We start from the raw sequence: 14,432 nt of genomic DNA, 5'->3' as shown, positions 1-14,432 counted from the left end.
GCACGTTTAGTTGGAGCCTCATCTGCTGTGAATGCCTCTGCCCTTGCGCGTATAATCGCTCCCCGATATCGCTCTTCATCGCATAGCTCCAATTTCGATTTGATGCTACGCAAATCGTCTTTGTATGCGCCCGGTTGGCTGCACTCTAAGGCCGTTAACTTTTCCAACATCACCCTTAGTTCTTTTTCTTTAACTCTTTCTTCGTACTTTATTTTGCAGGAGCGATCGATGGCGGCTAGTTTAATTCGTTGTTTAAAATTTTCCCACCTTTCGGTGACTCGCAACACGTTATTTCCCACTTCTTTCAAGTATTCCTGTACTTTGCTTAGAAAAAGCTCGTCAGTTAACAATTTGGAATTCATTTTCCACATCGCCCACGTGAAATTGTGGTGTTTTGCTTTGCGTCCAACATACATCTTGACCAAACAGTGATCAGTGAATGAAAGAGGCGTGACACCGTAGCTGTTACACAGGGGTATTAAGTCTAGTGACACGTACATTCTGTCTAGACGAGCGTGACTATTGCCCTGGAAGTGTGTGTAATGAACGTCGCGTGTTCCAACCAGACAGTCAGCCACGTCGTCTAGGTCGAACTCGGCTAATAATTCAGTAAGGACATGGCAGCTTTTGTCATTTGTTCTTCGGCCTGTTCTGTCCCGATCTCGGAGTACACAATTAAAATCCCCCAGAATTATCACTTTTCTGTTCATGCAAATGTGCGTCCTTAAGGATGAAAAAAAAAACAGAGTGCGCTCTTTAGAAACATTGGGTGCATATACACACAAAACACGCCACGAATCATTACCAACATTAAAGTCAACGTACACTAACCTGCCTGAAGGGCATGAAAAATAATTTTCGATAGATAAGCCTGGAAGTTTCCTAATAGATAAAATAACACCCGCCGACGCACCTTTAGCATGGCTCACTACCGCGTAGTACAAGGACATAAAACTTGGAACCATGCCCCGGGTCTCCTCCTCCCCTTTAACCTTTGTCTCCTGCACGGCCAGAACGTCGAGGTCTTGGTCCACCATCATGCGGTACACTTGGCTTTGTTTACGCTTGGCGCCCAGACCTCTCACGTTTAGTGTGCCTAAGCTAAGCGTTGGGTTGGTAGCCATTGCTAATACGGGAAAGTGAGAGAGGCCCGGAGCACGGTGCTCACCACAACGTCTAGCCAGCGGCTAGACGCCTCCGGGACCGTCTAGTGGTCTGGTGTGGTCCGCAGACGGTTGTGGCTTGTCGCCGGCCTTCCTATCCCGATGAATGTTTGGAGAGGGCTTGAAGCTGCTCCTTCTCGTCAAAGTTGTCTTTGCAGGTGGCCCATAGGCATGGTTCTTTGCAACTGTTTTCCCGTCGGTAGCGTCTAGCGGCCTCTTAAAGGTAGCGTTGCCGCTCGTATCCATAGGGTCGCTGGTTGGGCCGGATTCCCACCTTCTGTCTCGCATGCGGCTTCATCAACTACAAGGTAGTTTTCTTTGTTTTTCGCCCGCTCTTCTGCAGGACCCGTTGTTGTCCCATCTTTCTTTTCGAGGGTAACACATACATCTTTTGTATCTTTCGCTGCCTTCGATGTCGCCTCCGCATTGCTGGCGCTCTCCTTCTCACCAGCCCCCTTGGCAGCGTCCTCGGCTTCAGCAGCGCGACGACCTCGTTCGCTGGTGGCCCCACAGCTGCAGCGTACGTGCGCACGCACTGTTCTTCGGAGTGTCCAAAGCTGCGACATCGAGCGCAACGCGGTACCTTGCACTCGCGACGGACGTGTCCGACACCCTTGCATCGTAGGCACTGCATCGGCCGTCCAGGCGCTACCACAAGGGCCAGTTCACCGGCGACTCGGATTTGGGGCGGGAGGTCATCGACTTTCATCCCTCTCTTCAACTTCAACAGAACGGTCCGCGACGTTGAGTCCTTGTCGCCTACGCCTCTGACACGCCATCGTTCTCTCGTCACTTCCACGACGTTGCCAAAGGCTGCTAGCGCTGCCTTTATATCTTCGTCCGCCCCCCAATACAGCAGCCAATGAAGGCGGAGGCGTACCTGTTGGTCTTGAGGGTCGACGATAACGCAACGACGCCCCTTCACGTTGAGCTCTGTCAACGCCAGCATCCTTTTCGTTGCCTCGTCACTCGAGAAGGTGACTGCCCATACGTGATTGATCTGGTAGGCTCCAAGGGCCATGACCTCCTGCAGCAATCCAGTCGGGACGAGTGCATCTCGGAAGTCTTCGACCCTATAGGGCCTTTCTCGCACGTCGCCATGCAAAAACACCGTGTTTTTCACGACAGGTCCCTTGGGCAGTGTTGTTGTTGTTGTTGTTGTGGCCTGTGATGCGTGTGGCTCCTACCCACGATGGGGGATTGGCCAAGAGATGGGAGGATTATTCGAAATTATTATGGAGCATAAATTTCCTAATAGTTATTGAAATAGCATTGAATAGCGCAGAATTGCCTGTTAAATAACATCAGGAAGGTAATATTGAATTGGTAATAATTAACTTAAAAGTAAAAACAAAAATAAAGGAATTTAGCAGGGCATTCGTTTAGATTCCATAAGGAATGTTCGGACAGCGAAGCATGCATTAGTGGTGGCAAAATAAACTGGTAGCTCGCTTCCTCGTCATCGTCGATAAGCCTGTTACCGCGGCCAGTGGCCGCAAAAGCCGCTTCTTCGGAGCCCATGATTCACACGTCCGCTCAGCTCGGCTGCCGGAAGCAGAATCGCTCAGACCAACGAGCCGACAACAGTTCACATTCGCGGCGCGTGTACACCTTCGTCATATCTTGACGAGCAGCAGAAAAAGAAGAGGACAACGACTATGAATATCCAGGCATTGGTAAAACTTGGCCCGAGAGCGAAAAAGAACAGCGGGCTCGTCCGGGATTTGAACCCGGGACCTCTCGCACCCTAAGCGAGAATCATACCCCTAGATCAACGAGCCGACAGCAGTCCACGTTCGCGGCGCGTGTACACCTTTGTCATATCTTGACGGGCTGCAGACAAAGAAGAGGACAACGATTACGAATATCCAGGCATTGGTAAAACTTGTCCCGAGAACGAAAAAATAAAAGCGGGGTCATCCGAGATTTGAACCCGGGAGCTCTCGCACCCTAAGCGAGAATCATACCCCTAGACCAACGAGCCTTTATTTTTTGTCTTTATTGCCGGCTTTGACATACACAAACAATACACAAAAAAGCAAGCATGTCAACAAAGATTTTGCTGGCACGACATATTAAAATTTTTTCAATGCTGCAAGCTTATCTAGCATGTCAATGCATGTTGGTTGTTCAGGGAGTGCCCGATGGACATCCCTGAACCGTACTACAGATTCAATGAAGTGATCACGTGTAGGTCGCGAATTGACATCAGCATTGTTGAACTGCGTTCTAGCTTTCCACAAACTGTGGAGGCCCAGGAGCATTATAGTGTCATACGGAAAAGCCTCCGTTTCTACGGGTAAGAATCTTATTCCATTTGGATCTAAACGTAACTCTTTTTTTAAAGTCCTTTGTAGCACATCCCAGAAAAATATGAGGCCCCAGCAATCTAGAAACGCATGCTCTATCGTTTCAGGTTTCTTGCACAAGAAGCAGTTAATGGACCACGGAACAAAAATACCCTTGTTATACATCCATGTTTTAACTGATAATGTGTTAGTGTGTAGTTTAAAGAAAAATGTTTTTACCGAAGGGTGTACTGGCATTCTTTTAACCCTTTTGAGGACATCTCCTGGGCCTCCACGGTTTGACATACGGTAAATCGGTACAGGGAGCATAGTGTCAATACGGTCCTTATACAGTTGTTTCCTAGTAATATTGGCGAGATACTGCACTGAAAACCAGACATGCAACATTCTGTACGTAAGCACGACTTCTCGCAGGTAACCTTTAACGGCACCATGCATTGCTTCACACGAGCATACAACAAATCCTGGAAGGTGACGACATAAAAGCACATGCATGACTGTGCGAAGGAACCCATCATTCTGATCGCGGAGGTACATAAAGCGCGACGCAACTTGTCGCACAAATAAATGTGCCAACCCAAGGCCCCCTTCCTTTACTGGCAAGAACAAGTTTGTGCGGCTGGTCCTTTCCCAAGTCGATGCCCATATGAAAACGGCGAAGATACGGTGTATTTTTTGGATGTTGTTCCGCGAAGCACACAGCACATTCATGACATACCATATCTTGGACGTAAGAAATAGGTTACAGACTGTGGCGCGCGAGAACATTGACAGCTGTCGCCCCTGCCACGCGTTAGCCTTTTCCTTTGTTCTCGCCACTAGTTGATTCCAGTACGGCTCAGGTTCACGATAAGAGTCGAGAGGCACGCCTAGGTAGGTTGTTGCAGTGGTTGACCACCGAAGTCGAGCGAAGTAGTCTGGCGTTTCTTCCCATTCACCATGCCAAAACCCATCACTCTTCTCCTAGTTTATTTGCGCCCCGGTGCACTTGCAGAAGGATTCAACTACCGCCACGGCCTCACAAATACTATTTCTATTTGAACAGAATATGGCGATGTCATCGGCATATGCCAATATTTTCACCTGTGTTGACTGTAACCTCAAGCCAGTTATCCGTTCATTGTTTAGGATGGCCTTGCACAAAGGCTCAAGGTAAGCCGCGAATAGCAGGGGCTACAGCGGACATCCCTGCCTGACAGAAGACAGCACTTGCACGCTGCCTGTCAGGTCCCCGTTTACAATCACCGGAGTTGAGCAGTTAGCATACGCCATCCTGACCCCGTCTGTTATTACGCTTCCTACGTTGGAGTGCTCTAATACGGCGAAGAGAACATCGTGGGAAACACGGTCGAAGGCTTTAGCGAGATCTAGCTGCATCATAGCCACTCGATCGGCAAATACATAACAACATTCTAGCACACTTCGGGCTACGTGTATGTTCGTGGCGATGCTTCAACCCTTTATACCGCAGGTCAGATGCGTGCCAACCAGCCTCGTTATCACACCCTGTAATCGTTTGGCCAGCACCTTCATAAATATCTTGTAGTCGACGTTGGTAAGGCTTATCGGACGATAAGAACCCACCAACTGACGTTTTTCAGGTGCCTCAGTTTTTGGGATGAGAACGATGTGCGAAGTTGGGAAGGAGAGTGGTATACGTTTTTGCTGATACGGTTAGGGGATAACTTTGAGTAAAATCTGGGCTATAATTGGTTTGAATGTTTTATAAAATGCTACTCCAAGGCCGTAAGGGCCGGGTGCTTTTCCAACAGGTAGTGCATCTGTTGCATCCTCTATTTCTTTCATGGAAATTGGCTTTTCCAGACGCGTTCTTTCTTGCTCATCCAGCTTTGGCACTAACGACAGAAATTCCGCTTTAAAGCCCCCTATAATGGTGCGCGGTTGACCGAGCAATTCTTTGAAATGATCAGCGACGACGCATTTGATTACATTGCGGTCCTCCGAAACGTTATTCGCGCTTCTTATTTGCCGTATTTCCTTATTGCAAGCGTATCGTTTTTCGTCCGATAACGCACGTTTTGTGGGCGTTTCACCGGCCCACAGCTTCTCGGCCCGTGCACGAATAACCGCCGCTCTGTACTTTTCTGCATCGATTCTCTCCAACTGAATTTTTATGTTCCTTAATTCGTTGGTGTAAGTACCTGGTTGGGAGCATTCTATACTCGTAAGAAATTCAAGTTGCTCACGAAGCAGTGTTCCGTTTCGTTTATCTTCATTACGCAATGTGCTACTTCTTTCGATGGCTTTAATTTTTACTAATTGCTTAAACTCCTCCCACTCTACACCAATACTTAAATGATTGCACTGCGAGTAGCTTCTTTAGCTTCTCGTCTACATCCTTAACGAAACTCTGATCCTCCATCAATTTCGCATTAAGTTTCCAAAGTTCCCACTTGAAGTACTTTTTGTGTTCTTTTTTACCAAAGGTTGCAATCACTAGACAGTGGTCACTGAAAGACGCTGGCTTAACATCGTACGATGTGCATAGTGGCACAAGTTCAAGCGACACGTAAAGGTTTGCCAGTGCGAGATAAGAGTGCGGAGGTCTTGGATGTTTTAGTTCACGACCATAACCTAAAAGATATCGGAAGTGTTGTCACAAATAGTACGCGTCCGCAATTCACACATTTTCAAGGCGATAGCCATGCACGATTGGATAGACCAACGAGCCGACAACAGTTCACGGTAGCGACGCGTTTACACCTTCGTGATATCTTGACGAGCAGCAGAAAACGAAGAGGACAACCACTATGAATATCCAGGCATTGGTAACCCTCGGCCTGAGAGCGGAAAAAAATAGAGGGCTCGTCCGGGATTTTAACCCGGGACTTCTCGCACCCTAAGCGAGAATCACATCTGTAAACCAATGAGGCTTTCTTTTCCTTTATTCTAAACCAACGAGCCGACAACAGTTTACGTTCGCGGCGCGTTTACATCTTCGTCATATCTTGACGGGCGGCAGAAAAAGAAGAGGACAATGACTACGAGTATCCAGGCATTGGTAACACTCGGGCTGAGAGCGAAAAAAAACAGAATATAGGGCTCGTCCAGGATTTGAACCAGGGACCTCTCGCACACTAAGCGAGAATCATACCCCTAGACCAACGAGCCTTTTTTTCCCTTTATTGCCGGTTTATCACAGATACATTCACCATACTGAGGTAAGAACAAACAAAGCGTTACAGAGTCATTACATATACTTCTCGAAATGCACGTGTTAAAAACGCTTTAAGCTCACCAGTGTATCCAGTGCAGGTAACCCGTCTGGTGGTTCAGCCTGAGATTTATACACGTCTCTTATTTGAGAAACACTTTCAATAAAATATTGTCTGGCTGGTTTGGCGTCCACATCAGCATTTCGCACGGCCATTCGTGTTTTCCATATGCTGTGTAGGCTCAGCGTCATGATCATGTCATAGGGCGCGTCGTTTTCTTTTTCAACTGGGAGAAAGCGGATACCGTAGGGTGATATAGGGAGCTATTTTTTCAGCGTTCTCTGCAAGACACCCCAGTGGAATATTGCATCCCTGCAGTCTAAGAAAATGTGTTCGATTGTCTCAGGCTTTGAACAAATGAGACAATTAACTGACCACGGTACGAACAGTCTTCTCTTGGAACCATGGTTTAGCTGGCAAGGTATTGGTATGGAGCTGAAAGAAGAACGTCTTAACTGAGGAGCGGACTGTCATTCTTTTAACACGTTTCAACACGTCTCCTTCCGAGCCTACACAATACATGGCACGATATATGGGCACTGGCAACACAATATCAATCAGATCCTTGTATAAACGCTTTTTAGGTACATTACTTAGGTACTCCATTGAGAATCTCACTTTTAGCATTCGAAAAGACATAACGACTTCACGAAGAAAGCCGCGAACACTCCCTTTTTTGTGACATTTGACACAAGATATTCAGGAATTACATCACTCATTCATAATTGTAAAATTGTTCGCAGAAATCCGTTATTTTGGTCGCGCAAAAAAATAAACTTGACACAACTTGTTTGAGAACTAAATGACATAAACTTAGTCCGCCGCTAGGGACTGATCGAAATAAATTAGTTCTGCTGCATCTTTCCCATGTTGAACGCCACACGAACACTGCAAAGACTAACTTTTGCACGTTGCTACGAGACATACAAAGCACTTGAAGAACATACCACACTTTCGCGACCAAAAACACGTTGCAAACTGTAGCACGCGCAAAAACGGAGAAATGCCGCCCACCCCATTTATCTGTTTGTTCCCTGACACGTTTGGTTTCCTCGTTCCTGTATTGCGCGGTATCGCGATATTGTTCTAAGGGCACTCCGAGATATTTGACAGGTGTCACAGTCCATTTAATATTAGCGAAATAATCTGAGGTGTTTTCCCACGGCCCATGCCAGAAGCCTAAACATTTGTTCCAATTTATCATACTGCCCGTGAGCGAGCAAAATAGTTCTGCTTCTTTAACGGTCTCCTTAACGCTTTCCTTATCGCCGCAGAAGACTGCAATGTCGTCAGCATAGCACAGTATTTTAACTTCACTTGCGAGTAATTTGAAACCATGTATTGTGTCATTATTAAGAATCTTCAAGCAGAAAGGTTCGAGAAAAATTGCAAACAATGATGATGATAATGAACACCCTTGCCTAGTACTACAGTGAACTTTGAAGCTTTCGCTGACACTTTTGTTTACAATTATGCTAGCTGAACTGTGAGTATAACACATTTTCACACCAGTCGCAATCACAAACCCAACATTAATATACTCCAAAAGATTAAAAAGAATTTGATGTGATACACGATCGAAAGCTTTTTCTAGATCAAGCTGTAACATTGCTACCCGTTCTGAATATTCATCGCAGTATTCAAGTACAATTCTGGCAACATGAATGTTAGTAAATAACGAGCGTCCCCTGATCCCACATGTCTGGTGGGGCCCTACCAAAACTGTGATCACGGTTTGTAATCTTTTTGCCAGTACTTTCATATATATTTTGTAATCTACATTGCTTAAAGGGAAGCTGAAGAGTCTGTCGAATTCAATAAGACGCTCATATACGGATGCGGGAACCTTATAAACCATATAGGTAAAATTTGGGGTTATTTTTTCAATTAGGAGCGACGTAATCGTCGGTTAAAATTGCGCTGTAGCTCCGCCCCCCGTCGAATGCCGCGCGCTGCTGCTGACGCTGACGATGCGAGCGGAGACCGGAAACCGCGGTGTTGTGACGTCAACTCTAGTGTTTTCTTCCTTCGCAGCCTGCGCGACCGTGCCTGATCGTGCTTGTTTCTGCGTGCGTGCCATCGTAATCTGCTTCGATCGACCCTGCATTCCTTTGTTGGTGCGTCTGCGTGTATGTAGAGTGGTCTCACGTAGCCGACGGAATTCGCCGCCTTTACAACTTCGGTTACGAATAGTGTGCGGATGGCGCACAGATGAAGGTCACTACACGTACTGCATGAACCGGGAAGCTTTTCACGCGTTTAAACCGTCTTTGTAGATTGCCGACAGCTTTGGACAGCGCACAAATGCCGACGATCGCATCCCCGCTTACGTTCCACGAGGAGGCATGCAGGAACACAACACTACAGTTGTTTGTCCGGAAACGAGCTCACTAGATCAGCGAAAGATCGGCGAGATCACTAGATCGCTTTGCAAAAAACATACTCACCAAAGAGCATTTCCAACACGAGGAGATCCCAAGACTTCGCTTTCGTTCGCGTCGAAAGCACTGCTCGCACCAGCATCGTTTGCTTCTTCGAGAGGCCGGCTCTTCGCAATCGGCTCGTACATGTAGGGAGTAACGCCGAACTCCTCAGAAAAACGCAGTCTCTCTAAATTTTCCATTACCCCTTAATTTTCCATTACAGCACCAAACTACCTGGCACCGCCCTTCATGTGTAGCGGCTGCGGTCGGTCATTAGAGTTGACGTCACGAGGCGCCCGACCAATCACAGGCGGAAACGAGACGCGCGAGCTGGGCGTGTCCGCTGCTGCACTTTTTGTCGAAATAAAATATATTTGCGCTTTCTTTCGCTCAATTTCGATACGATATTCGAATTCGGAGCGTTGAAAACCATTATGTACAGATGTTCACTCATTTTTTCTGAAAAACCTTTCAGCTTCCCTTTAAGCTTATCGGTCGATAGGACGAGACCGATAGAAGTTTAACTGGGGCATCTGTCTTGGGTATTAATACAATGCGAGAACAGTCGAAAGATATAGGCACTGCATTTTCATTATATGCTTCGGTTATTACATGATGCAGGGCTTTTGCCAGATCCACTGTAAAAGCTTTGTAAAAACAACTGCATAAGCCATCCGGGCCTGGAGATTTGCCTACGGATAACTCATCAATTGCGTCTTCAAATTCGCGTTCGGTAATATCTGCTTCATGCGGGTCTTCACGTCATCGTCTAACCTTGGCATTAAGTGAAGGTACTCATTTTCAAAGCCCGTTGCAATATCAATTTTATGACCTAACAGATTTTTAAAGTTCTCTACAAAAGCAAGTTCAATTATCCGTTTGTCTTTTGTAATAACGCCCTCGTACTCTATTTATTTTATTTCATTTTTGACGGCATAAATTTTCTCATCCGCTAGTGAGCGATTGGTAGGCGTTTCTCCCAACCACAGTCGTTCGCCACGAGCGCGAAATATGGCTCCCTTATATCTTTCGACATCTATTGCTTCCAGTTTGTTTTTGACATATTTAATTTCCTTATTTAATGCCCCTGGTTGTGTGCTTTCTGCGTTCAGCAAATAGTCTGACTATGGAGCACATTTTCTTCGTTTCTTTCGCTGCGGCGTAGTGCACATGCCCTCTCGATTCATCATCATCATCATCATCATCATCATCATCATCATCATCATCATCATCATCATCATCATCATCATCATCATCATCATCATCATCATCATCATCATCAGCCTGGTTACGCCCACTGCAGGGCAAAGGCCTCTCCCATATTTCTCCAACAACCCCGGTCATGTACTAATTGTGGCCATGTCGTCCCTGCAAACTTCTTCTCATCCGCCCACCTAACTTTCTGCCGCCCCCTGCTACGCTTCCCTTCCCTTGGAGTCCAGTCCGCAACCCTTAATGACCATCGGTTATCCTCCATCCTCATTACATGTCCTGCCCATGCACCTCCCCCCCCCCATTTCGTTTTCTTGATTTCAACTAAGATGTCATTAACTTGCGTTTGTTCCCTCACCCAATCTGCTCTTGTCTTATCGCTTAACTTACACCCATCATTCTTCTTTCCATAGCTCGGTGCGTCGTCCTCAATTTAAGTAGAACCCTTTTCGTAAGCCTCCAGGTTTCTGCCCCGTAGGTGAGTACTGGTAAGACACAGCTATTATACACTTTTCTCTTAAGGGATAATGTCAACCTGCTGTTCATGATCTGAGAATGCCTGACAAACGCACCCCAGCCCATTCTAATTCTTCTGATTATTTACGTCTCATGATCCGGATCCGCCGTCACTACCTGCCCTAAGTAGATGTATTCCCTTACCACTTCCAGTTCCTCGCTACCTATTGTAAATTGCTGTTCTCTTCCGAGATTGTTAAGCATTATTTAGTTCTCCGCAGATTAATTTTTATACCCACCCTTCTGCTTTGCGTCTCCAGGTCAGTGAGCATGCATTGCAATTGGTCCCCTGAGTTATTAAGCAAGGCAATGTCATCAGCGAATCGCAAGTTACTAAGGTATTCTCCATTAACTCTTATCCCCAATTCTTCCCAATCCAGCTCTTTGAATATCTCCTGTAAACACGCTGTGAATAGCATTGAGGAGATCGTATCTGCCTGCCTGATGCCTTTCTTTATTGGGATTTTATTGCTTTCTTTATGGAGGACTACGGTGGCTGCGGAGCCGCTATAGATATCTTTCAGTATTTTTACATACGGCTCGTCTACACCCTGATTCCGTAATGCCTCCATGACTGCTGAGGTTTCGACAGAATCAAATGCTTTCTCGTAATCAATGAAAGCTATATATAAGGGTTGGTTATATTCCGCACATTTCTCTATCACCTGATTGATAGTGTGAATATGGTCTATTGTTGAGTAGCCTTTACGGAATCCTGCCTGGTCCTTTGCTTGACAGAAGTCTGAGGTGTTCCTGATTCTATTTGCGATTACCTTAGTAAATACTTTGTAGCCAACGGACAGTAAGCTGATTGGTCTATAATTTTTCAAGTCTTTGGTGTCCCCTTTCTTGTGGATTAGGATTATGTTAGCGTTCTTCCAAGATTCCGGTACGCTCGAGGTCATGAGGCATTGCGTATACAGGGTGGCCAGTTTCTCTAGAGCAATCTGCCCACCATCCTTCAACAAATCTGCTGTTACCTGATCCTCCCCAGCTGCCTTCCCCCTTTGCATAGCTCCCAAGGCTTCCTTTACTTCTTCCGGCGTTACCTGTGGGATTTCGAATTCCTCTAGACTATTCTCTCTTCCATTATCGCCGTGGGCACCACTGGTACTGTATAAATCTCTATAGAACTCCTCAGCCACTTGAACTATGTCATCCCTATCAGTAATGATATTGCCGGCTTTGTCTCTTAACGCATACATCTGATTCTTGCCTATTCCTAGTTTCTTCTTGACTGCTTTTAGGCTTCCTCTGTTCCTGAGAGCATGTTCAATTCTATCCATAATATACTTCCTTATGTCAGCTGTCTTACGCTTGTTGATTAACTTCGAAAGTTCTGCCAGTTCTATTCTAGCTGTAGGGTTAGAGGCTTCCATACTCGATTGCAATGATCTTAATCTCTTGTTTGAACAGCTCCCATTCAGCGATGAAACTATCCGTTTTAGACAGTAGTCTTTCTATGCATTCTTTTGCTTTGTTCACAACGTTATCATTATGCAGAAGCTTATCATTAAACTTCCAAAGTGTCCAACTGAATGATGACCCTTTGTGCTTTGCTCCTAAGGAAACCATAACCAAACTGGGATCACTGAATGAAACATGTTTTACGGTGTAATCTTGGCACAGCGGCACTTTATTTGCAGATACGCATAATCTGTCCAAGTGTGCATGGCTTGTGTGTTGGAAGTGAGTGAACTGTGGCCGTTTTTCGCCAGCTGCAATATGACCAATATCTTCGAGGCAGTGATCCTGAACTATTGCGCTTAATTTCATGGCACTATTATCGCTTACCGGTTCGTTCTTTATTCTATCGGCAGAAACACACACACAGTTAAAATCGCCAAGCATTAGAATCATTGTTTCAGAATTTCAAAAGGATCCAAGGCTTTCAAAAAAAAAAGCTGAGCGCTCGGTTTCTTTGTTAGGCGCGTACAAACATATTGCCCGTCACTTGAAAGCAGAGAAAAGAAATCACACACAACTAACCGCCCAGTTTTACACACAGTCACGGTCTCTACTACAATTCCCAGGGAGCTGCGTAGTAACAAGGCACACCCTCCGGACGAGCCTACTGCGTGACACACACATACATAGTAGCGTCGAGTAAAAGGTTCTACCATGCGATCTGTTTGATCTTGGCTTTCGACTTTAGTTTCTTGAATTGCTACGATGTCGAGGTCAGTTTCCAGTAAAAGACGGCTTACTTGATACGGTCGACGCCTTGCAGAAAGGCCCCGCACGTTTAACATGCCTATGCTAAGCGGCGCGTCAAGTTTTACTGCCATTTAGGAGAATGATCAAACAGGTCACATGGCGCTCACCTTGTTCTGAGAGGCTGAAAATTTTTGACTGGAAGCTTTTCTATCTTCAGTTGCCACGGGCAAACACACCATGAGTGCCTCAGAAAGAAGGAACTAGGATTCCAGCCCCTTAGGTTGTCCTCGCCCGCTTTTAGCATGTGTAGCGTCGGAACCAGGAGGCTGACCCGGGAATCACTGAACCAGGGGGTTACGTGTCCCCCGGAATATGACGGTCCAGTGGTACGTAGGGCTTTGGCTTGAAGCTCGTGTGGCGCCCTTGGGCCACTTTAGGGGGTGGCTCGCCGGCAGTGGGCTCGTTTGAGGCCGCGTTCGCGGCTGCAGCTTCCTCGCGTGTTCTCTTCCCTGCACCGGTCTTCGAATCCTTCATGTCGATATCTTCGGGTTTCTCCAGAGGCGTTGACTGGCTCTTGATGGGTTTTTTCCCTGAACTGCTGGACGCACTGGTTTTCGTCGCAGGAGGCAGCGCAGGTTGTACAACTTGCTCACCGTTATCCTCTTTCTCTTTGTTTACGTTGGGCGAATGCGACGAAGGGGGCGTTTACTGCAGAAGGGCAGCGGATTGGGCGAGTTGGTGTTGCATGGTAACAATAAAATTCAAACAGCGCTAAACGAACGGGACCAGAAAGAGGAGGAGACAAACACGGCGCTGACAAACCGACAAACACGGCGTTTACTCTTGTTCGGATTCTCTGGTCGTGCTGGTGGCAACATCCTCAGCTTCCGATTCATCCATTTGTAGCTCTGCGTTGTCGTCCCACGCAGATCGGCCTGTAACCTTCGCATAAGTCTTCACGCACTCTTCCTCAGCGCGGCCAAAACGTCTGCACAGAGCGCACCGAGGAAGACGACATTCCCGTCGTATGTGGCCAGTCCCTTTACACCCTAGGCAGAGTGGAGCTCTTCCAGCTACTACGACTAACGTCAGGTCACCTGCTACTCGTAGTTGATGTGGGATGTCTTCCTTCGTGTAGTCTGCCTTGAGCTGAAGACTGGCAATACGCGTAGTAGAGCCTTTGTCCGATAACCCTTCCGTTCGCCATCGCTCTCTTACGACTTCGGTGACTTTTCCGTAGGGTGCAAACGCGGTCCATATGTCTTCGTCGTCCACATAATGAAGGACCCAATGCAGCTTTAGTCGAACATCTTGATTGTTTGGATCTACGACGAGACAGCGGCGCTCCTTCATGGTCACTTCAGTTGCAGAAAGCAACCAATTCTTAGCCTCCGTAGTCTTCAGCGTCACCGCCCA

The 14,432-nt window shown here is 46.7% G+C and overlaps 2 non-coding genes across 2 annotated transcripts; both read right to left on the bottom strand.

The window, feature by feature from the left end:
- Positions 1–2,872: 2,872 nt before the first annotated feature.
- On the bottom strand, positions 2,873–2,944 carry TRNAP-AGG (transfer RNA proline (anticodon AGG)). Its single transcript has one exon. It is a non-coding gene; the product is annotated as a tRNA-Pro (tRNA).
- Positions 2,945–6,532: 3,588 nt separating this feature from the next.
- On the bottom strand, positions 6,533–6,604 carry TRNAT-AGU (transfer RNA threonine (anticodon AGU)). Its single transcript has one exon. It is a non-coding gene; the product is annotated as a tRNA-Thr (tRNA).
- Positions 6,605–14,432: the final 7,828 nt, after the last annotated feature.

The sequence above is a fragment of the Dermacentor variabilis genome, chromosome 1 (genome assembly GCF_050947875.1).
Source record: "Dermacentor variabilis isolate Ectoservices chromosome 1, ASM5094787v1, whole genome shotgun sequence".
Classification (NCBI taxonomy): domain Eukaryota; kingdom Metazoa; phylum Arthropoda; class Arachnida; order Ixodida; family Ixodidae; genus Dermacentor; species Dermacentor variabilis.
This window is presented reverse-complemented; position numbering and strand designations above follow the sequence as displayed.